Genomic DNA, 24,418 nt, shown 5'->3' with positions numbered 1-24,418 from the left:
CCGCGCGCCCGCTCCCCCTCCCGCCGCGCTTTGCCGTCCTACCAGCGAGGGCGCCGCGCGCGGGGCCAGGCGGGAAGGGCGCGCGCGGAAGGGGGCGGGGCCTGTCGCCGTGGCAACGGCGGGCGCCATTGCTGGGGGCGGGGGGAGGCCGCCATTACAGGCCCCGGGTAACCAGGCAAAGGCGAACAAATGCGAACAAAAAGGGGGCTTGAAACTGTGGAAAATTGTAATGATTTAAGTCCCTTAACACCGCAAGGCCACCGCAGTTGTGGTGCGGGCTTTAGCAGCAGCACGCGCAGCTTTCATCTTGTTCTTCTGGCCATTTCTGTTCACTCCTCGTATTTATAAAGCAAATAATGTCAGTCTGCGAAGAAAAGCCCGGCTTCCAAGTGACCCAAACGGCCTCTTCAACCTGTTCTCGCTTAAGAGCTTTCTCATGGGGAAGCGTTGATGTCCCTGGAATGTATTTAAGCGTCATGAAATCCCCATTTCTTGCCGTGCTCCGCAGGCCCCTTCACCGCGCAAAGGACGCGAGGCCAAAAGCGATGGAAAGGAGCCCAAAGCGGGATCCCCCCCGACCTACCTGGTTTAAAAGTTCAAGAGTCCCACGTGGGACTCTCGAAGCAGCAAAGCATAAAAATTTAGAAGTATAAAAGTATAAAATAAACTGCAAAAACAACCCAGCACGTCATTGGGGCCTCGCGGGAGGCAAGAGGAGAGGGCTCCGGCAAGGGGGCAGTTTATGCCGTTATTACAGGCTTGGCTCAAGAATATAAAACAGCCTTTTTGTTTAAACATAGCTAATCGTTCCTCATAACTAGTAAAATGAAATAACTCGTAACGAGTGAAATGAACCATAATTGTATTTTGATTTTTTTTTTTATTCTCAACTGCCTTCTAGTACATTGATTTTCAGACCAGAAATAAATGATTGCTGAGGTGGAATAAATCTTTAATTCCAGGATATTTGATTACATTGGGTCAACATGAAAAAGTACGCATGTACATAAAAATCTTTTTTTTTACTATTTTTAAATCCTTAAAAGATCCTATGCAAGAAGTAACTAAAAGCAGTTCCCTATTGCCCCCTATTTAAAGCAAATAGCAGTCACAGTCGTTACAGTCCCCGTGTCCCTGCCCCACAACAACAGCACAGCTTGTTATTACGATACAAAACAGCCCTTGATCCCGTGCTCCGGAATCTTGAGGTCTTCCCTGGACACCCCAACATTCCCATATTTTCCACAGCTGCATCCCCTTGAGCTCCCCCTCATCCTCTGTCCCGTCCACGTCCCTTCGGCACCGGCTGCTGTGGCCGTCACAGCGGGACGGGATGGGACGGGACTGGACTGCGCTGGCCGGGCTGTGAGTTTGCGCTGTGCCCACGTGCAATTCCTCCTGCTGCGCTTCTTATCCCTTGCAGCAGTCCTAAAGACAGAGAAAATAACACCGTGCTCATGTAATTTCATAGGAAATTATCCTTGGAAGACGTAAGACTGACTGATAACTTTTTCTGACACAATACCCAAAGCACGCTGAAAAATGTGGTGCTATGGATGCAAGTATTTCCATTTTAATTCAAGCTTTCCTAATCTCTCTTTCTGTGTGTATATATATATATATATATATATATTTTTTTTTTTTTTTTTGAGGGGGCCGGGCAGGGGATAGGATTAACTTGAAAAGCCTGTTATCCTTGAGAATCAGAAATCTTTTTTTTTTTTTCTTTTTTCACCCTGAATGCTTCCAAAACTGCGGCAGTGACATGGAATCTTACAGGGAAACTGCAGTATTCTAGTAAATAGTCAAACACAAAATAAAATTATTGAAGGTAGCACAGTGATGAGTAAAGGAACCCATAGAAACTGGCCAAAGATGAGGCAGAGAAGCAATAAACCAGTGTGGTGAAGCAGCAAGGCTCAAGACATCTTTGAATGCAACCAGGAAAGGAACAAAACCTCATAATTACTGTGTAAGAAATCAGAACTTCTGAAGTGAAATTGGAAGAACAAATCACTTCTGTTAAAAACAAAAAGTATTCTAAAAAGAAAAGAAGCAGGAAACAAGGAAAAAAAGTCTCTATACCCCAAAATCTCCCAAAGGAAAATCTATCTGGTCTTGTGTGTCATTGTAATCAATGGACCAACAAAGGGAAGATGATTTTCCAATCTCCTGTGTTGGGACAGAAGATGTTAAAATTTTCTGCTCTACTTTTCAAACTTCTGCTAACGTGGATGAGGTGTTTGATGACAGAAAAGAAGGTACTGGAGCAAATGGATAAACTGCATTTTAATTTCAGTTCAAGAATTGTGAAAGCAAAGCGCGTGATGGAGCTGCTAATTAAAATATAAAATGTGCCTCTGAAGGAACCTTCTATGCTGGGTTACTGGTTGGTAACAAATCTCCCCTTATCCTTTTATAATAAACTCTGTGCTTTAATTACTAATATCACTTCATGACGAGACCTGGCAGAATGCGTATAGTTCTTGGGTATTAAAGCAGTTACAGGAGCTGCTCAAAAATCAAGTATGACCACTGAATTTCCCTAAGACCCCCACTCCGAAACAATTGCACCACTGATATCTTACTGCAACTTTATAACCATTCCAATTAGAAAATCTTTATTCCTTGGAAATGGATAACCCATTAAAGATCTCAGGAAAAAAAAAGGACTTTTTATCCTCTTTCCCTTCTTAAATCCGTGTTTTCCTCCTTTTTCTATTATTTTCTTTTTCTTTCCCTCTATTTCACTTGCCTTGGGCACCTTTTTGTGGTTTAGTGATTGCTATAAAGGATACAATTTTCTCTGAATTACATGGGCTTGAAAATACGACCAGTAATGACATTACCTCCTCAGCTGCAGCTGTACCATAAAATAAACCTTTGGGGATAGGTTTTGCATGGCCAAATTAAACAACTGCAAACTTTAAATTCTGAAATGTTGCTCTTGGCTGATTACTTTGATAAAAAAATATTTAATCAAGTACTAAACAACATTTTCACAAACCGTGTTTTTCATCTGCTGCAACAATAAGGAAAGCTTGCCACAAACCGCTAATAAAACCCTTGTGTGCAATAAATAACTTGGTGACCTTTTTTTTTTGGAACTTCAAATAAAAGTATTACTGCTTGAAATAACATCGAAACACCCATCTTCTGGTGAGCATATGTGGGAACGCTGATGCTTCAGTCCTCGCATTTCTTTGGTGGTTTATGTGCTCCAGCTGCTCTTTGCAATTCCTTTATGTGGTTTGTAGTTGGTTGTTTCCTAAGAAGATTCCTCTTCCCAGCAGGGTCATGCTAACCCTGCGTAATTAAACCATAAAAGGGTAATTCAGGAAGATGTCGACTGGAAGGGACCAGAGGAGGCAGCAGGCCATGAGGTATCCTGGAGATGCTGACTTCAGCCATGGTCAACATCCAAGTTTGTGAGTCACTCATGTAGAGCTACAGCATTAGCCTTTTATTTTTGCATTTTTTTCCTTTAAAGCTCCTAAGCTGAACGTACCCACTGTGCCTGCTATTCTGAATTAGTTTTACTGAGCATTCCCACAGCAAGAGCTCTTGGTTTAACTCCTGATCTGCTTCGAAGACCTGGTCCCATTCTATGGCGGTCATCATCCCCTTGAACCGTTCAGGTTGCAAGTCTTGTGCACCCAGACAGCATAGAAAGCCCAAGAAAACCAGCTGAGCCTCCTTCACTTCATTACTTGAGCAAGATTAATCGCGGCCTGATATGCTTTTAAATGGAAGTAGCATGCAACATGGGTTAGGAATGGAGGAAATCCATCCTCCCGCTGGGGCCGTGCCACCCAGGGCTTTATTTTGCTCTATGTACGGACGCACTGTGCAGCCAGGGTCAAGCCACGCATCGGGACCGCAGCAGAACATCGGCCCGGCGAAACGGCCCCTTCAGTCGCTGCCACCATCGGCCAAGATGGCGGCTCGCCTCACACACGGCAGCACCTTCTCTCCCGCCACCCGCGGCGCTTATATAGAGCCGGTGGGGGCGGGCTAACGCTCCTGATTGGCTCGCCGTCCCGGCTTCCTTCCCTCTCCAGCACGTGCTCGGGAGTATTTACCCATTCTGATTGGTGGGAAGCGCCCGTTCTGCAGAGAGCGCGAGCGGCAGGAGCCAACCAGCGGCAGCGGCGGCGGCAGCGGGGACCAATGGGCGGGCGGCACCGGACGGCGGGGGGCGGCTCCGCGGGGGGGCGGGCCGCGCGTTCCCGCCCGCTGCCCTGAGGGGAGGCGGCGGCGACAGCGGCGGCGACAGCGGCCATGGCCCCTGTGGCCCCTGTGGCCCCCGCCGAGCTGCCCCCGCCCGTCCCCGCGCGGGCCCCCGCGACACCGATACCACCGAGAGCAGCGGCGGCGACACCGAGACAGCGGGCCAGAGCGCGGGCGGTGAGGACCGGGCAAGTGCCCCCTTCCCTACCCCGATGGACCTTGATTTGTTTACTTATTCCGTTTTATTTATTTATTTTTTTTTATTAGAGTTACTTAAGTGCCATGGCTGCGCACACGTGGGTTTTGGGCATCCTTCACCATGAAGCGTAATTTTAACCGCGGCTCCTGAAATAGCCGCTTTGCCCCTTTTCCTGAGGTAAAAGGCCAGGGAAATGTTTCTTTGCCGCCTGGAACCTTCCAGCGAGCTTCGTGGCTCTGTGCCCACGGTTAGATCGGGTGTTTTTTTACTGTCACTTTACCTGTGAAGCCTTTTTTTTAAGCAGCCACCACAGCCTTTAGTGTGACACTGCCCGTCCCGTGGAAGAAGTGAGCTGGGCGAGTGGCCAGCAGAGCTTTCGTCTTTCTGATGGGGGAAAAAATCCTCCTGCTCCATCTTTCTGGAGTCCAGTGTCCACATTGAGACTGGTCTTTCATATTATTTCAAAACAGATTTAAAGTGCTTTATATATATATATTTAACTAGAAATGTTTCTGAAGCGCACCAGAAAGCAGTACCAGAAAACAGATTGGAACAGAGAAGACTTATCTTCTTAGTGCCATTTCCTAAACTGTGCTCATGTGGTGCATTTCAAAGACAATTTAATGCAGTTAAGATGCCTGTCAGACCTTTCTGAAAGACGTGGATGTTCCCGGGTTATTCCCCCTGGAAATTCCTTCCTGTCTGCATTAACAGATTTTGAAGTAATTTTGTGTAATGTTATTACACACTATTCGTGACAGCAGAAGTAGAGCCTTGTGAACACCACAACTTGTACCAGCCTGCACTTGTGAACGGTGGTGTCTGCGTTAGCTGTTGTTTCTAACGGTCTGTCATCCTGTTTGCACTGCCTGTGCCACGTCCATCACGGTTGTCTCTTGTGCTGGGCTGGATAAAGTGCCACAGTGAGAGTTGTCACCTGTCATGGCCAGGGCCGCGCCGGTTCTGATTTGCAAGCAGGGCTGCTCCCGAGGAGGCTGATAAGGTTATTGCCCAGTGCACAGTGCCCAAGCAGCAGCTGCTAATGCAGAGGTTTACAGAGTGGTCCTCAAAGACAGGCCTTTGTTCACATGACTTGGAATGAAGGCAACGGTTGCTCTTAGTAAAAAACATATAGTGCTGCTCTGTGACAGGCGATACAAGCTAGGTCTCTGGCCCATCAGTTTTATTTATTTATTTATTTATGGCTCTGCGCAAAGGAGAGAAATGCTTCTATGCTTATCTAGAGGGATCCAGGCTCTTGCCTTGGCTGCTCACACTCACAAAAAAATCTGCTCCATGTTTTTTATATGTATATATATATAATGTTTTTGCACAGTTGAATTGACCATTCCAACATGGGGATAGGGTCTGGTAGTAAGGCTTATAATTGATAGTATTTGTAGGGGAAAATTTATTGGTTGTGTATGAGAGATGAGCTCTTAAGTCACTTAAGAAAATGCATTCTGGACCTGCTTTGAGGGGAAGCTTGGGCTAGAGGTCCTTCAGAGTTACCTTCTAACCTAAATTATGCTCCAATTCTGTGGAAAACAATAATTCCTAAGGGTCTGAGACCTCAGTGACATTAATCTCTAATGCAGAACAATGACATACATAGAAATACCATCTTTTCAGATGCTTTAAATCTTTTTTTTTTTTAAGTAACTGCAGCTTGTCTCATCTATTTCAGCATTTCTTCAAATGTGTTTATGTAACACATTTTATACAAATCTTGAATTTACTGCAAAGCAGTTATTGCTCTCAAATGATTGTGGTAGTTTTAACACTCCAAATATAAATGTGAGGAATATGTTATTTGTTCTTTGTAAAATTTTTGCCAGTATGTGCCTAGTTTTAGCACACATGCTATGAATTGCAGACTGCATAGTGAATAATACTCATTCTCGCTGAAGGAAGGCTAACTTTCCAATTATTTCCAACCTGCATCTTTTACTGGAGAGATGTTTTCCTAATATAGGAAAGTATTAACCTACTGTTGAGCGTGGAGAAAATAATGAGGAGAAATGGGTTAGGGAGTTGAATGTTGCTTGTGGGTCACAAGACACAGAGTAAGTGTGGTAAGGATGAGGGGATTTATGTGCCTGGAGCAGCAGCAGGCTGCCTTCATTTGATTTTTAATGGAGTTGGCTAAAGCTTCCTGTAGTTGTGAGCAGAGCTGGAAGATCTTGTAAACAGTGTATAAATTACGAGCCATGAATGTGGACGGCTCTTCTAGGAAAAATAAATGGTATTGATACCAGCCTAGTAACCTTTCCTTACGTATTTCTGTAAATTAATTCAGAATTTAACAATAGAACAATAGTTCTATAGAAATCCAACTCCTTACTGGAGCAATCTCAAGAAATAATTTGTTAGGATGTGCCATCTCTGAATGAATTTCTACATCACTTCCTATTCCCAGGGTGCAGTAGTCCTTGGTGGTGACCTGAAGACTTGACGAAGCAGCAGGGTCATTTGGGTTCTCTGTCACTGATGGCCTCCAAAAAGAACAAGTATCTCTTGCAGTCTTTATCCTCCATCCCCAAATATCTGACAAGAGACACTATTCCCTCTGTTTCTTGAGGAGTGTGGAAAAGCAGCTTAGCACTTGGGAAGCTCACTGGACAATCATGGAAGGAAAACAGAAAACATTGATACATTGAAGAGCATCTTAAATTAACAGCAGTAGGATTTGTTGAAGTTAGATCATAAATCACATGAAATAGTTTGGTCTTCATATACTATTTTAATGTTTATAATTTACTGTTGTCACTTCGATTTTTTTTTCATATGTTAATATGTCAGCTGATACCAGCAAAGCAGTATTTGACGTGTTCTGTGTTAACAGAAATGTTCTGCATTCTTTGCATATCCTTAAATTCTTGCTTCAGTCAAATAGAATGGATGAGCACTGTTAAAGGAATTTTAAAAGCCTTACTGCTCCATCTGTGGAGCTTTAGAACATGATTATAAAATTTTATTAGCTGTTCTATTATGTTCTATGATCTGTTCTGCTCACTGAGCAGAAACGCGTGCCACAAGGAAAACTGTGTTTGCTTAGGAAACCTGAACTCGGTTACCCTATAGCAGTAACAAAAAAGGCATATTTCATTGAATTAGGTGCCCAGTATGTATGGCTAAAACAATATCTATTTTGGAAGAGTAACTGAATGGTAATTTGTCAGAACCACAAGCAACTTGTTGCTTTTCTCAGCAGAATCCACAAGACAGTTGTGGTGACAAGTACAATTACGCTCTTCTCCTAGTGCAGAGGGTAAGAAGTGGAAGTCAATTTTAGTCACCCGGTTTTGGCTGTTGTGTGACTGAAAACTCCAGTGGCTTGACCACATGCAAATTTCAGACTTGATTTTATTTTTTTTTTCTTCCAAGCAGTTTCAGTGTAGTGCCAGGAATGTTGTTGCTTCTGTTAAAAATGTCTGTTAGAACAGCTGGCTTTTGTTAGGGGGAGAGATGAAAGGAGGCCGAAGGGGCTAGATGTCTGGGACTCACCCATGCATTTCTGGCTTGGAAACCATGTTTCCTCCCTCTGACACCAACTATCTCATAGATTAAATGAGTCATTTCCAAGCAGCTCACGAGTAGCATAGTAGTGGAGAGACTTGCTCATCAGTGAAGACAGCGATCCTTTCCTCAGTTGCAGTTTTAAGCCAAAGTTCTCCAGGAAGCCTCCTTTGGAGGTCAGTGAAAGTTGAAAATGAACTGAAACTGGCTTGTTCCTTGTTATAGGACATTATGGATGATAAATGGTTTCAAAAGTTGACTAAAGAAGCTGAGAGCTACTGAATACAAGGTCTTTCTATGGCTGAAAAAGTCGCCAGCCAGCAACCTGCTGGAAACTGGTGGAGTATTAGGAGTTCTCAACACATTTACCTCTGGTATTTAGACCTTCAACAACTGTTTCCCATTCTTGGAACAAGTTATTGGACTGATATGTCTTGGTGCAAGTCGGTACCTCTTGCCTCTTGATGGGCAAACAAGCAGGGCAAGGAGCAGGGAACTGCTCTTGGCAAATTCATGATGACTGTTAGACTGTAGCTCGGGCTACGACATGCTTGGAAGCACTGACTTTTCCACATGGAATGACCTGTCTGGTGTAACGCCAGTTCTCCCAGATTTGAGGGCTGGCGGCCCATAACAACAAACCTTTCCTCCTCATTCCGTGGCCAAGCGAATTCCTGGAAACTGTTACGGTTTGTAAAGGTTCAGGTATAAAATACCCGTAATCAGCAGCTTGCAGCATAGTGCAGGGTAATAGGGAGTGTGAAACTATTTGGGTGAAAAATAATCTCATGTAGTTCTGCAGCTAATTTTTTAAGGGTTTCTCCTACCTTATTTTGTGTAATTAGCTTGGTATCATGTGAATATTAGATATTTCTCACTTTCTCATTTGAATTACCTTTTCCTGTTGTCTGTGAAACTTCATTGTCTTCCTAATTTGTGTAGTTCAGAAATATCTGGGCAGATCTGGGTCTCTAGATACCTCCTTTTTCTAGAAGTTAATTTCCTCATGGACTCATGTAGTTAGTTAGAGTTTGGCTGTTAAGTACGGGACTGAAAACGAGTGGATGACACTGTAGAAGGATCTGACCTTAGATGTAAATCAGCAGCTTTTCACAGAAGAATCGGGACCAAGTGCTTTGTTGTCCTTGTTTTAAAGCCTCTTCACTGGCCACCACCTAGGTTGGATGTCTGGTGACATCGATTTCCTACAAGCTCACCATGGAGGTGGAGTATCAAGCTTGTCTTTTTGGCTTGCATAAAAATACAGATTTTATGTTTGTAGGTTGCGTAGAGCTTTTGCCATTCAAACCAGGAATTTTTTATCACATTTGTATAGGACGAAGAAAACTGACGAACCAACAAGTCTCCCTAATGCCAATCTGAATGCGTGACTGAATACAGAGGGAGAAGCTCTTTTAAGGAGGCACTGGTTTTGGTAGAAGAGCACATAATGGGGCAATAGAATGTTACCTACGCTTTGAAATACAATCTTACAATCATAGGTCCATGGCAATAGGAGAGAAATGGAAATAACATTTGGCACTAAGTTTAACAGCTATCATCCTCTGGAAAGGAAAAGCATTGTGGTATTAGTGTATGTTACTAATGATTGTAGTGATTCCTACACTTCATTGGTGAAAATATAGTTGTTAGGACCCCTTGGTTTTCAGTTTGTGCTGAGAATGAAATTTGCAAAAATTTTTATCAATTTTTACAATTTAGGTAAGATTAAGAATGTGATGAGAAAAGAACTGGTAAGCATTAGCTGCTGCTGGGGAGGTGTCAGCCACCAGACAGTATTTTACCTTTCTGGTTCTGAGATCGTGACAATTGCTTCTATTTGGTTGCAGTTTGTGCGCTGGCTCCTCGAGCAGCAGTTCTCTGATGCATCGGAATGTTTCAGGGATGCTTGTCAAGCCGAAGGAGCTTCATGACCTCCTTCCTGCATCCTTTCTGTCGGTAAGGTAAGGAGTTGCAGGACGGTAAGCAAAGGAGTTGCCTGCTACTTAGGGAAATAGGCTGTGTTTTGTACTTAGAGCGAATGCAATTATTTTTAGTAAAAAATGTCGTAACACAGGACTTCGTTCCTGATCCAAAGTTTTCTGAGCTCTTTTAAGCTTCACCTTGCAAATATATGCACATGCGAAGAATGGCATGGGCTGCTCTCTGGTTAACTGTGGTTTAGAAACCGATTCTAAAATTCAGTTCTTAAAAATCAAGCTGCTTTTCTGGATCACCATGACCAGAGCATATCTCAGATTTTAGCCCAGGCAGCGGCCTCGTACTTTTTAGGATTATTGATTTTACTGGAGAAAAACAAAGAAAGAAATAAAACAAATCTGAAAAATTAAAACAGCATTTGAGATTTGGGATGTTGGTGTATGACAGGCTGCAAATGTAATATGCAGATTAAAAGTTACTGTTTTCCCCAGTCTTGGATCTCTTGATTTGCCAGAGCACAAACAAGTATGGTCTAATTCAACCTATTTAATAGGTTTATAATAGTCCTGTAGATAAAAGGACTGATAAAGCTCCCTCTTCTGGCTTGACTGATGTTACAGGGCCTGATGTATCACTGGAGAGGGAATGGGGGACACGGTGTGTGTTTTAGTAATGGTGAGGAAAAAGATGAGTGAGCTACAACTGAGCTATTTTGGTTGCAGCTTACTAATTCCTCAGCCATAGACTAAACAAAACAACAGCCTCTTTGTAAGGAGCTCCAAATTAAGCCACCAGCCTCTTACAGATGGGAAGGATGAAAAATGAAACAATACTGGTCAGAATGATGGGTACTGTTCTTGATACAAATGTTAGGCAGGAAGGCACTGAGGTTTTAGTAAGCATCACAGCTATGAAGAGTCTCCAAGGAAGATGAAAGAGAAGCGCATGGCAAAGGTATGGCAGATGCTTGGAGAGGTTAAAAAAACAAAAGCAGTGATGGAATATTATGGCTGCAGTGGAGTTGTAAGGAAATGTTTTGCCTTGGAAACATAAATAATAAGACATAAAGTATATCCCCTTCATATAAGTAATTATTTTGATGGGGAGGAAATAGCAGGGTAACACAGTGATTCATCTGTGCTCCAAGGAGAGCGTGCCTGCTGAGCTGCTCTTCCTCACTGCTCTGACAACTACCCTGGGAGCAGATCTTACTTTGCACCTTGCAGAACTGATGCTTATTTTTGTCAGCAGTGCAGGATCTGTTTGCTGGTGAGTGCCTACTTTCTGACTTGGAAAAGACAGTCTGAAGGACTTAATACTTCCCTCTGTACACGTCTGTTCTCCCTCCTGCCAGCCGCTGGACCCTCTTGGTGTGAAGTGCAGCTGTGCATGGCCCGACTCGGGCACCCTGTGTAGCTGTAAAACCTCTGCAGACAGTGGCCCCTGCACCATGTCCCTGGAGAGCCTGCAGCACTGCAGGATTCTCCCTTCCATCCCATCCTTTCCTAGCTCATGGTGACAACGTTGCGTGCTTATAATATGAAGCAGGATCTTCTCCCCCTGCACTCGCTATCCCATCATTTGGGCGGGGAGGGAGCCCCTCACCATGTTTCTGTTTTTAGTCTGTGAATAATTACCCAGGTCATTCTGTTGTTCTACTTAAGTACCAGCAAGTGTTAATTGCCCTGTGTGTGCAGGACTGTTTTCATCTATGAAAAGAGGAAATTTGTGCTTACCAGAACGACTTGTTCTTTCTGCCTTCAGGCAACGCTCTCCACTTGCTCTTTGAAACCTTACTGAGAAAGGACAGATTGCACATCCTGCTGAGCTGCTAACTCACCGCTTTGGAGATGTCCCATGCTGGAAAACAACACGATCCAGCCTCTTTCAAAGCTGCACTCTTCGCTTCTGGCTGCCTCCAGTGAGCTAAGCAAAACTGAGATGAGGTTGTGGCATTATATACATATATATACACGCACACATGTATATACATGTGTGCGTGTATCTATCTATCTATCTATCTATCTATCTATCTATCTATCTATCTCCAGTACTTGAGGGCAACCAGTTCACATGAAATGGAGTAAGTGGGTCCCTTTTTCCAGTGGAAGATAATCCCAAGCTCTGTCCGATAGTAATAACCCAATGACCAAGTCAGGGTCTGGCAAATTGTAGGGATCCTGACCATATAAGCACGTGTTACAGAGAGACTATATAAAACACAGACAAGCCTCACCATTTTCTTTGTTTAGCTCATAGGAACAAGCTAAACAAAAAGCTCTTATGATGCTTTATTTTAATAAAGTATGTTGGTATTTGCCTGGAAAATCCTGATAGCTTTTTTCCCATTGTGATAACAATTGACTGCTGCTGACAGTTGCATGCTGCCTTCACTGATTTGTAAGGTGTCATTTTTTTTCTTTAGCCCATCAGACTTGATATTGTTAAAATGATCTACAGAAGTTTAAGATGAAACTGGCTCAGCTCTTTTGTTCCTCAAGCTAGGAGCAGGGAAACCAGATGAAAATATGCAAATTCTTTGATGAAAACGTTGTGGGCTGTTTGGCTTTCTTTAAAAGGTGTGCTTATTTTTGAAAGGTAGCACAGTGTGCAGCCTGCCAGCTGGACATGTCCTTGGCATTTCAGATGTTGACATCCAGCTGCTGATTAAAATACCTGCTGTGTTCTGCAGCTGCTGATACAAATTGTCATGAACAAATGAAACAAAACCAACTTGCTGAACGGAAATCAGCAGCACCAGCTTGTGTGCTTGCTGGTGGAGTCCTGAGCTACGTGATTTAACAAGGTTTAATCAGGCTAAACTCCTCTTTATAGCTGAGGTTTCACTAGCCTGGAGGTTAATGTTATCTTCCAAGAGACACCTTTTCCTAGCAATCCACTCAGGACAAAGTGAGTCAGTATAGAGCAGGCAGGTGGTTAGTGTTGAACAAATGAAAGGAACCTGCTAGAGGATGCCCCAAAAACACTGCAAGTGATTTTGCCACCAGTCTGCCTCCTTCCTGTATGCATGCAGCTGATAATACAGCTTGAATTGGAGCTGGGGGAGCACGGCATTTTCTTTGTTATTTTAATTAAGCAAGATGACATGCTTCTTTGTGTGCTGAGGCTAAGTAATTTTGATCTCCTATTGAATTTCATCACTGAAGGATTGTTTGCATTTCAGTATGGATTAAAAGATCAGTTTGGGATTTTGAAGCCATCTTATGAAGTGAAGCTGCAGCAGCTGTTTGACATTTAGCTAATCTGCCACTCTCGACCTCCTTCCTTTTCAAATGTTTAGCCAGGAAGCTGTACCCAAGCAGCTGTTGTGGACAACGTGGGCTCTGCAAGCTTGGGCACCTGCTGTGGGTGAGGAGCATGTTCTGCTGAGGGATGCAACAGTGCAGGATAACTTCTCTGTACCTGCAAGGTACCAAGAGCCTCCCAGAAGAGCTAGACCTTCAGGAAAGGTTTGAATACAGAAGCAAGGACTAGTTTGGCACAACAGATTGGGAAGATGATCCATTATGGTATCTGGCTAAGGCACAAGTGGGAGAAAATTTTCAAAATTAACTAACGTAGGAGAAGAAAGTATGTCGATCTGGAATTCCATAGGACTCTGAAAAGAAGAGTACATTGGTCTTAAAATCAGTGTGATTGTCATTGGAGTGGTTGTTAGAAATGGGACCAGCTTGACCGTTGCTACAATGAAGGAAAGATTTTGGTGGTTTTATTGTTTTGGGGGTGTTTTAAGGGGCTGTATTTTGGACTGAAGTCTTGGCTTTGGCTAAAATTTTTCCATCATCTTCCACCTAAGCCTAGAAACCTGCAGCCAAAGTGACATCCTTGAGCTGGCGTGTTCCGTGCTGAACAGCAAATTAAGTGTGAATGTTTGTTCCCCCGTGTCACCGTTCTGCATGGTGTTCCTCACAAGGTTTCATGTGAACTTATGGTAGCAACTTCACCAACTGATTTTAGAACAGTCTGATTTCACCTTGGGTTCCTGTTCAAATTTTATTAACAGGTTTGTTGTCTAATGGGGAAAGGCAGTTGGAAGGAACGTACAGTCGCAGCGTCCCCATTCTCGGGCACACAAATATCATCCTTTGCACCCAGAGACTCCTGCAACCCCTTTTTTCAGCCAAATCCCTTTTGCTGGCAGCTCCACAATGGTGACTCAAAACAAAAGCTGTGGCAAAGTGTCTTAACAGGGGGAGTAGCCATAGAGGAGACGCTGGAAACACTTCTCTTAGCCAGTGTTCCCTTGGGCCTGCAGATCCACTGGGAATTCAGCTTGCAAAGGGACTGCTGGGAAATGCGTTTAATGGTATTAAATAAAGAGTAAGAGAATGGAATTGCTATGGATTTCTCCAGATGAAGCAAGAACATGAGCTGAGATGATCTATAATGTTTGCTTGTTTTAGAGAGGTTAAAAGATACATCCTGCAATAAGCATTTTATATGTAGGAATGTACTGAATAATTCCTGTTTCTCCAAGTTCATTGTCAAAGGAGACCTTGAAGACCAGTGCTTCAGATTTGTTAATAATTAGCACTGTTCCCTTCCACTTCTTGCCAATAGGCCATTGGGTGCTCCGAGTGACAGGAACAGACTTCTCCCAGTATTTTTTTGTCCTGTTTTGCAAGGCCAAGCAAGTAAAGTTCCTTTATTTAATTTAAAGAAATCCTGATTTTATTCCTTGAATCATCCCTTCTCTGTCTGTTTGTATTCAAATCATTCTTATAGCAAAAATAATTTAATGTTATAAGTGAAATCCCACCCAGGAAGGTGGGTGAATAGTATCCTACTTGATATAGAAATAAACTAAGCCATATAGGAATAAACTGGCCCACAGAGGTCGTGTGATCTGTTTCATTGAAAGCCAGCGGAGGTGGTATAAAAAAAACCTACTGCAGATAATGTTATATTAAAATTGTGCTTTTGTACTAACATCACTAAGGGGTTTCTCATCCTCTGTGTTTCAGCAGTCCTCAAAAGGAAGAAAAACGGAAAGTTCCTACAACATCAATAACATCATGATCTCCATGTGAATGGCAGCAGCCACTCGAGAGGAGAAGCTCCAGTACAAAGAGATCGTGACACCAAGGTATTTACAAATCAAACTTTAGTGATTAGCCTGGGTGGATGACAGGAGGAAATTGCTTTAGTTCTGCATAATGAGAGCTTGTTTTCCATGTGCTGAGACTTGAGATGGCAACAAAATTTTAAAATCCATTAGGAATAAAAGACAGAGAAAGTGTATCTTAAAGTGATTATTTTTTCCTAGATTTGAAAGATAGTACCAAACAGGTTTTCTCTTTGGTACGTGACCTCTAACTCTCGATTCATCCTTAGAAATTCTCAGGTTAGCCTGGAGCTGGAATGCTTGCCTGTAGGGAGAGCTGTCGTTCTGCTTGACTGCCAGCTCATACTTAGTCCAAGGAGTTAATTTTTTCTCATATTGGTGTTTCTGAGAGTGGTGTTCCCCATTCTGAAGACTGAAATAGCTCCGTGTTGCTGGAGGTCAAGGTGAGGCCTGTGTTGAGGAATGTGGTTCTCTGCCATGTTCTGGCTGTCCTCGCTGCTTGGGCAGCAGCTGATGTTTTGGTACCAGTGTGAAGTGAGACCAGCTCTTTGCAGTGTCAATAGGCTGGAGTATTTCTGGCTGATGTGTTCAAGTTATTCACGCTGTTGGATGGCACAAATCTTTTAATTTAAAAGATTTACCTATGGCGAAGTACTGGGTTATCTACTGGGAGATTTTGTGAGTAAAGCAGATGTTAAGTGGCCTCAGAATTGCTTGGCTGTCTAAACCCACTCCTGGGCTCGGGACACAGCCCAAGTCCAACTCAAACAGCAGAGGCTGGGGGGCCCTGGACACTAGCCAGGCCACACACCACTGAAGTGGAGGCCGTTGCATGGATGTGGACGGTTGTCGCTTGCAGCTGGCGGGTAGCACAGCTCGAGGAGCCGCAGCCTTTCAGTCAAGAGGGTGTTAAGAACAGCCCTTTGTCAGTCTGTCTGGAAAACATGTAGCCACTCTGCAAATGTACAGTTGGCACTTCTAATAGTTTTACAGCCAGTCTTTGTGATTTCTTAAAGCCTTGTGGCCTGGGAAGCAGTGTCAGCAGGTCAAACGTGTTTGATTCTGTCTGATGCAGCTGCAGCTTAAGTCAGGGAAAGATGTCAGGGTTGAGGGCCACAGAGGGATGGCAACTGGTACTGAGATCATCTGTGGGTCGCAGATCATTAGCTGCAGACAGAGCAAATCTTTTAGCGGTGCATAATTTAATGTCCTTGGCATCTTTTTGCATGGTGCATAGAAACCCCTGCATCTTGCATCTGTCTGAGACATAAGGCTGACAAGCTCCCTGTTCAGGATGGGAGGTAGTGATCTGAAATGTGCCTGCTGGTTCCCAAAGTTTGAATGTGCTAGATATTGCCCACCTGAATTCTCAAAACAGTAGTCTTGCCTTGCAGGCACGATTTCCTGCTGTAAGTATTCAGACAAAACACCTTTTCCTACCTGGAGAATACTCCTGATGAGACATACTTGTGTCATCACTCCTGATGAGAAGAACTTGAACGAGCCCCTGGGGATTTTTGGGCACCAGCTGTTTCCCATAAGTGAGGAAGCAGGTACTGGGCTCGCTAGCGGATGCAGAAGGCACCTTTTAGTTATTCTCCATTTTCAGTTGTACAGGTATCCGCATTCCAGAGGTGCTTCACTGTCACTTTGCAAAATGACACAAACAAAGCATTGATAAAGTAGGGTGTAATCAGTGGGATTGCATCATAGCATGTTGTAGTCATGTTAAATAGCTTCATATGAACTTGTCTCTTGAGTTAAGAGCTTTATGTTCACTGTAACTTCCTATTTCTCTTTCCAGAAGCTTTTCCCCTGGCTTACTTACTTTCATAGTGTACTGCATTTCTCCCCTGTATGGAGACTGTTTCCATTCACATGCTTCTTACCATTTTTGCCTGTTTTCCCGGTCCAAGTACACCAGTTCTGTGTACTCCAGAGCTGTACAAGTGCTTTATCAACAGATAAGGGTAGAATTTCTCTCGGCATTACCCAGAGGGGGTAGTAGTACATCCATCTCTGCTTTCATTATACATTGAGGATTTAGTATTTTTGAGACTCCTGCCTCTCTATCAAAGTTCAAAGTGTGAAATTTTCACCAGTTGTTGCACGGTAGGGAGGGGAGACCAAACAGCAGACCACATATCATTGGTGATTCTCCCTTTGGGAAAAAAGGGTGAACTGATTGCCCACGGGAAGGAAGTAGGTTTGGAAGACGCAGGGAACTTGAGCTCTTGGAGAACCTGAGGTCTCCATCTCTGGTAGCTTCTGCATTTTGCTTTTTCTTGATTTTTACAAGGTTTTAATCTTTCTCAATGCTTAGTTGCTCTGTTCATACTTGGCACTAGTGAAATAAGCAATGATTGCCCAAGGCAAGAGTGAGATGGGAGAGAAGGGACAATTTGGCTAGAGCACCAGCTGGACAATATGATGTTCTTATTGTATAGAGGCAATAAAGTGATTTTGTTCAAGCTGTATTTCAGCTAATGTTTTTCACTGCACAGTGACCTTATTTTTATTTGGGTTTCACGTTTTAACTAACTGTGCTCCAAATATTACCTTGCTCTAGGTCCTCCAACAAACTAGATGGCTGATGGTCCAGGCAGCCTGAGCTGACATCTCCAGTTCCTGGACTTCATTGCCACACTCCACCAGCTCACACAGCCCTGAGACTGGAAACAACCTGCAGCCTCTCTCCATAAGCAGCAGGATCAGAATGGAGCTGTCCTTCAGTGAAGATGCCAGATCTCACCTAGAAGCCTTAGACAAAGCAATTTGGGTGAGGTTCCTCTGGGGAGGTTTTGTTGATGTGTCCTTTCCTGGCTTTTGCAGAGAGTTAATGATATAAAACAATGGTAGTGGCCAGGACAGTATGATAGTGGGGCTTCAGTGCGTAAGGGCAGTGACTTTGGACAAGACTAGGAGTTGAAATTTGAAAACAAGGCTGAAAGAGAACCATGTATAGGCCGATAGCTCTTCACCAAGTTAATATAAATGTCAACTGGCTTCAGCTTCTCTGTTCTTTTCTAAAATCTATTACGCTTATACTGGCATATAAAATAAGCCTTTCTGAAAATATGTAATTAGCTTCACACTGCTCAAAGAATAGTTCATTTTGTATCTCTGCAGGGACTTGAGTTGGATAAAGGATTCTGAGTGGAATAAAGAACTCTTCTTTATGGCATAATTTTAATGGTTCTAAAACAACATTGATCAGTGTATCCTTCACAGAGAATTCAGTAGTAGGGACACAAGATTCGCTTTGATAGATGGTTCAATTAAGGAAAAATCAGGATTACAAGTAGAAATGGCAAAGCAGGAGACAATGGAAAACTGAACTAGTGAGCCCGGGAATGATGTGAATGGGACACATGCTTGATCTGCCTCGGGACCCTGATAAACTTGGAGCTAGCTCTCCAAGTTGAATCAGCTAGCTCTCCAAGTTGAATCAGCTGGTCTTTCTGGAGATGAGGGAGAACAGGGAGCTGAGTATAGTCTCTGGCTATTTGATTCTTGCTTTTTAATGTCAGCACCACTGAAACTTTTCCCTTTTCTCTCCTTTTCACTCCCTAGAGTGTACCACACCGGGAGCCTTGTGCCTTTCCACTCTCCGATGCTGGGCACCACACTCTTCTGCAGCAGCCACAGGCAGTTGGCTGCAGAGAGGCTGACGCTCAGCCCAAGCAGAGCATCAAGTGCAGAAACTGCCACAGCCAGCTCCAGAGAGGCAGTTTGCAAGTACGTGCTTGCAAACATGGCAATAAGAACACAGAGGGATTCATGCTCCAGCAGTGCAACCCAGGGAAGCTCTTCAGCGAAGAGAAACCTGACCCAGGGGTGTAGGAAGTGTTAAGACGCTCATCCCTCAGTATCAAGACACCACTAGGTGGATGCACTGGAGCAGTAGCAAGGTCAGGTGCTGCTGCAGACACAGCAACACTGGGCATCCCACTGAGAGGAAGAGTCAGGCAAGAGGAATTCCAGTGGAATTCCAGAATGGAACTGGAATTTTTTGATCTTAGTAAAGGTGCCCACCAGGTGCTGAGTGGCTAGAGGCAGAAATGTGGACAGGTTTCAGGTGGTCCTCACCCACTTCATCTATTTACAAACAGCCCAGCAGGTCTGCGGAGGTCTTGCTGTGATTTAGGTATCAACCAAAGGCCTGATGAGGAAGATGGAAGGAGAAAGCCTCTTGCTGCTGCTGCTTGCTGTTTACCATTAAATACATGAAAATCAGGTTCCCCTGGCCTTGCACAATTGATTTTTTTTTTCAGTTTTCTTCGATGAAACTGCAGGTTCATTTGGTAACAGATTTCTTGCCGTTACAAAATTGATGGGTTGAAAGGGAATTTCTGACTTTTGTAACTTTTTCGGGATTGCCTCCTTTCATGGGAGTGACAGCAGGCTCAGGGATTTTAGCAACAAGCCACTGTAAAGCAGTACAGCTTGAGGGAAATGTGCGTTCTGTGAAGGAACCTGGCGTTGCTGCCGCTTCCAGGTGAGCGGGGCAGGAAGCCATTTCAGGGAGTGCACTTGAAAGCTGGCAGGTCTGGTAGGTGTCCTACCAGAACGTGTCAAATTCAGTGCTGCTAACTGAAAGGCCTTGGAACTGTATTCGTTTAACCAGCAACAGTGACATGTTCCAGCTTGAATTCTTCTCACTTGAAATAATTCTCTTAAGTAAAGGTTGTTTCTCTAGAACAGAGGGAAAAAAAGTTCTTACTACCGTTTTTTTATGGAAAAACGTGCTTTATTGACTCTAACAATGATCCATGAAGTTGACATTACTGGATGTTTGTTTTCATCACTCTGTCTACCTCCAGAAGTGTCCTTTCTTGCAAGTATTTATTTCTGGGTTGGAGACTGAGGAGTACTGTGAAGCTCTAGTGCACTGTACTGGGACTGTGATTCTGAGGGTACTGCCAGAAATGTTGCATCGAGCGTCAGTGGCACGTGGCAGTGCTGCCCGGTGTGTTCTGCAAGGAGGATCGCAGGCTTTGAGGTGCCCTGGCTAGGAAGCGGGTGGCACGGGCTGCCACACTGCGGTAATGGGGCAGCGGTGCCCAATCCGCAGCCTCGCACGTGCCACTCATCACCTAGTCTGTCCTGCCACACGTACAGCCAAATTGCAGACTTCAAAAAGAGTTTAAAAAAAGGGGAAAAAAAAAAAAAAAAAAAAAAAAAGCCCAGAACCAAGTGTTACAGCTGGGTACAGGTTCCTGTTGCTGCCGGTGCAGGCCAAGGACTCTGCTACTTGGTTTGAAAATGTGACAACTGGAGAGATCTTCACCTTTTTTACTCTTCTAGAGCTGTATACAGGAGGAAACATATAAATGTACATTTTCCTAATTAAATGTGCCATATGGTGTAACTTTATATAGGGAAGGGAGTTGGGTTTTTTACCTATCACTCTCAATGGTTGTGTTGTTTTGAATGGTTGGATTCACAGATAAAACAGATGATCAAAGACTCAAATAAGGCTAAAGTATTTTAAAAAGAGGAAATGTGGGGAAAATTGCTTCATAATGACTCAGAAGTGGTTATGGAATGGTAATAAAATTTCTGTATGTACCCAGCAGTGAACCCTTGCTGCAGCTTTGTGTTTAATGTTGATCCATCTTCTCCTGTGATGCTGTCCCAATTTGTTCAATTCCTTGTCAAGGAAGATCTTCAGTGGGTCCTCAGTATCTGAGGATGCAGTGAAAAGGTGGCAATGAAAACAGCTGTCAAACTTTCCCTCCTCAGGGTATCAAAATAAGGTACATTTGGCAAGTCAGCAGCCAGCATATCAGCTAAAATAGTATATAATCAGATTTTAATGTTTGTTTTCAGGGACAGGCCTGAGCCATGGGCAATGATTCTTGATGCCTGGTGCCACAGGTGGCAGCTCTTAGCACCAACTTAAAACAGAAATAGAGTGGTGGCCCAATCAAACTCCAATGGGCAAAGCTAAGGCTGGAGCTGCTTTGTGAAGATCTTAAGCTCAGTTTCAGTAGGACTGAGAGTAACCTGCAGATCAAGTTGTAAGAGACCAGAACTGTAGCTCCTCTACCACTTGAATGATGAAGACTAATGTATGTAGAGGTAAAGAAGCACCTTTTTTTCTAGGCTACTCTAGCTGTGGGTCATGTCTCCAGGACCTTATAACTCAGCTGATAGTCCTGTTGTGCCATCGTGAGAGGGAGGCATTCATTCAGAATTGAATTCATGCTGCTGCTGCAGCTCCTACTCTGGCAAGTGGGGCTGCTTGGTGTGTTCTTGAGCGTGGTCTGGGGCACAGAAGCCGAGCAAACCTGAGCAGCCTTCCCCTCCTCTTTGTTCACTGAGCAAGGACCACCTGCTCAGTGACGGTGGCAGCTGGCCACGGGACGCGATCCCTGGCGCTGGCTGCGGCTCCAAAGGAGGCTGCAGTGAGAGGCGCCTCCTGCTGAGGCTGGGGCAGAGGGGAGGCCTGTGGGAGATGAGCACGGGCAGAGGAGCGGTGCTGCTGAGCTGGAGAGCTGCGGGTTGCTCCTTAAAGACCTGCCACAAAATGGCACCTGGCAGCTTCTCCCTGAGACGCTGCAGCTGGAGTCTGCTAAATCTGGCACCTCCTTCGGAATTCCTCCTTTTAAGTCCCTGTTTCCTTTGGAACTCTGATCATGAGAACCTGATTGTGCTTTGAGCCAGAGCTGCTTCTACCTACTGCGAAAATCTGCCAGCTTTACTAGCCAAGACTTGTTTCCACATGCAGTTTGGGGCAGAGATCCAATAAGGGCAGCCTCCAACCACTTCCGTAGTCCCCAAATCATCTTGTGGCCCTGTTATCTTTTACTGCTTCTCTAATGGCTTCTTGGCTGTACAAGTCAGGCAGCTCTTAATTTAACGTCGCTGCATCTTTTTTCATCTTTGGCTGCCATTACATCCTGCCAGGGATTTGTCTATCCCTAAATATCCTTGGTTATAAATCAGCACTGCCACCTCTGTACGGGCAAGTTCAGGCAATACCCTCCACTCCAGTTTTCTCTTGTGCCAGCACTGTCGGAGTCATCTTTCAGCATGTTCCTCCCTCTCATCTTCCTCTGGGCTGGAAATTCGGTCTTGTGCTTGCACTGAGAGCAAGTTGCAGGTCTCGAGATGGGAAGCTGGCCCAAAGCCTCGCCCGTGGCTGCTTTGCTGAGGGAAGCCAGTGCCGCCTTGGCCACCTTTAAGGCCCACAACTGTCTATAAGGCAGCCAATCTACACCCCAATCACCCCTCTCCACTCAGCCTCTCAAAGCTTCCACTCAAGCCCTGAGCTTCAGCTCACGAGTCATCCACTTATTTTATGAGCTCTGCCTTTGAATCCTGCAGTGTTTGTACACCAAAACGTGTCCTAAACCAAGCTTATTAAATCCTTACTTGTTTGGAGGCTTGAACCTTTTTCCCTGCCCCAGGCCAAATGTGATACTGCTCCATGCCTGGAATCCAGGAAGACCTCGGCTAACGCAGTGGGAAGGACACCCTCCTGAAGCACCAACCTCTTGTTCGACTGTCCAGGAAATCACAGTGTTTGTGTGGTCTGTCAAACGTGACTGAAGGCAGTCAGCAGGTAGAACACTTTCAAGGTTTAGAAACGCAACGGAAAATGACTGAGTAAGCCTTGTTCCTTTAGGAAACGAGGCTAAAAGCTGGGTCTTCCTCCCCTCTGACAGTCAGGCAACCATAAAGTTGGGGGGTAAGTTATATTACACACGCAAAAGACAATTCAGGGTAAGATAATTGGGGACACATTAGATTTGGAAGAAAGAAAATAAGGCAGGTAGATTTGAGATGTCTGGAGGCAGGGCCTGAAGCATTCCCCAAGTTGGTGAAATCTCACAGTCCTATCAAATCCCCCTCAGATTCCATTGCATGAAATCTTTGATTCTGTGTTTTCTACTTTCAAGGCGCAGGTCAAGCCTATTTCAACCTACCTAAGAGAATCAGCCTCACTAGTAGAAACCTGCAATTCCAGGGCAGGCAGACCAAGAGCTACTTCTTTAAGATAACTGAAATACAAACATTTCCTTAGTCTTTACAGTCATAAATATCAGAATCTGAATTCACTTTATTTCTTCCCAGAGGTTTTACAAAATATCAGCATATATAAAGCTGATGTACAACTACATCTTCCTCCTTTCCCTTCTTTTCTCTTGCTCCCCTTCTCTCTTCACCAGTTCTTCACCCTTCACCACCAGCATTCCAAGATTTGAGGAATTCAATAGCAATTATGACCAGCAATTTCTGCTTGCAAAAGGCTTTTCTACTCCTATGCAGCAACTCCTCCTCCTGGGCTTGCACCAATATAGTATTCCCTAGCCCATGCTATGAAGCTGCCCAACAGCAAATTGTGGTTCAAGTGCCTCAGGTTGCAAAACCACACACTGGATCTCCTGATAACACATCTAAGGAGATGCTCCGGATTATGATATTTTTGTTTCCTTCTGTACATGTCACTCTTTCCCCTTCCAGCAGGTTAAGGGACTTTGGAAACTACTACCCTTTCTAGCTCAGGTGTAGCAGTGGCTTAGAATTAAGAGCCATCTGTAAGCACAGTGCTCAGCTTATCGATGCATACGTATCCTACTGTTTTCAGCAGTACCATCACTGTGCGATGGGAGATGAGTCTTCAAGGCTTTTCGAAGGCCAAGGCCGCAATTTCCTGTCCCCATTCCTTTTTTTTTACTTTTTCTTTTCCCCCCAGAACATTACTTATTTTGCAGCTGTTTTTTTCTCTTCTATGCAAACCTTTGGCCACTGACAGTGCAATACAAGCAACCACGCAGCCCCAGTGATTTCACTGGCGCTCCACATCCCGCGGAGCCAGTTACAGCACAGAGACTCTAGGGGCTGGAGTCTGAAGATGGTTTCACCCATGTCTAAGAACACAAGAAGGGCCCTTACAGCAAGGGGTCAGCTATGAGACAGGGAAAAACAACAAGCGTGGCCTCATCCCTGCAGTTGTACCTCAGGAGAGCGGCTGTCCTTCAGGCGTCCGCATGGAGGCCAGGCGCACTGCTGTTGGAGAAGCAAATGCAAAACGGTAAATGGTTCCCCATCATCTTTCTTTCCACAGCAGGAAGAGCCACACAAAGGATGTATTTCCACTATTTTAAGAAAATTATTGTCACAAAGGTCGTATCAGAAATTCCAGCTGCCACCAACGAGCTGAAGATGGGCATCACAAGGCAGAACACGTTTAACTTTACCCCATGCACATCCAACCCCTGTGTGCCCGGATACCGAGTTTAAAAGGAGCTCAGCCTGGGGCAGAAGGGACGAAACCCCGCACAGAACCAGGGCGCTGCCCTCATGGCGGGGCCGCCCTGAGGACCCGGCGCCAACGGCCGCCGCCACCTCCCCTCAGGCGGCGCCGCCGCGCGCATGCGCAAACGCGCCCGCATCCCCACCGAGGCGCCGCCGCGCGCGCATGCGCGGGAGGG

At 44.6% G+C, this 24,418-nt stretch overlaps 2 long non-coding RNA genes across 2 annotated transcripts; both read left to right on the top strand.

The window, feature by feature from the left end:
• The first annotated feature begins 4,343 nt into the window (after positions 1-4,343).
• Positions 4,344-11,671, top strand: LOC112951574. The gene is made up of 3 exons (XR_003250245.1): positions 4,344-4,407; positions 9,799-9,907; positions 11,654-11,671. It is a non-coding gene; the product is annotated as an uncharacterized LOC112951574 (long non-coding RNA).
• A 3,208-nt stretch (positions 11,672-14,879) lies between these two features.
• Positions 14,880-19,933, top strand: LOC112951572. Its single transcript, XR_003250244.1, has 3 exons — positions 14,880-14,996; positions 17,545-17,754; positions 18,549-19,933. It is a non-coding gene; the product is annotated as an uncharacterized LOC112951572 (long non-coding RNA).
• The last annotated feature ends 4,485 nt before the right edge of the window (positions 19,934-24,418 follow it).

The sequence above is a fragment of the Nothoprocta perdicaria genome, unplaced genomic scaffold, assembly GCF_003342845.1.
Source record: "Nothoprocta perdicaria isolate Ctin4 unplaced genomic scaffold, notPer1 scaffold_357, whole genome shotgun sequence".
Taxonomy (NCBI): Eukaryota; Metazoa; Chordata; class Aves; order Tinamiformes; family Tinamidae; genus Nothoprocta; species Nothoprocta perdicaria.
This window is presented reverse-complemented; position numbering and strand designations above follow the sequence as displayed.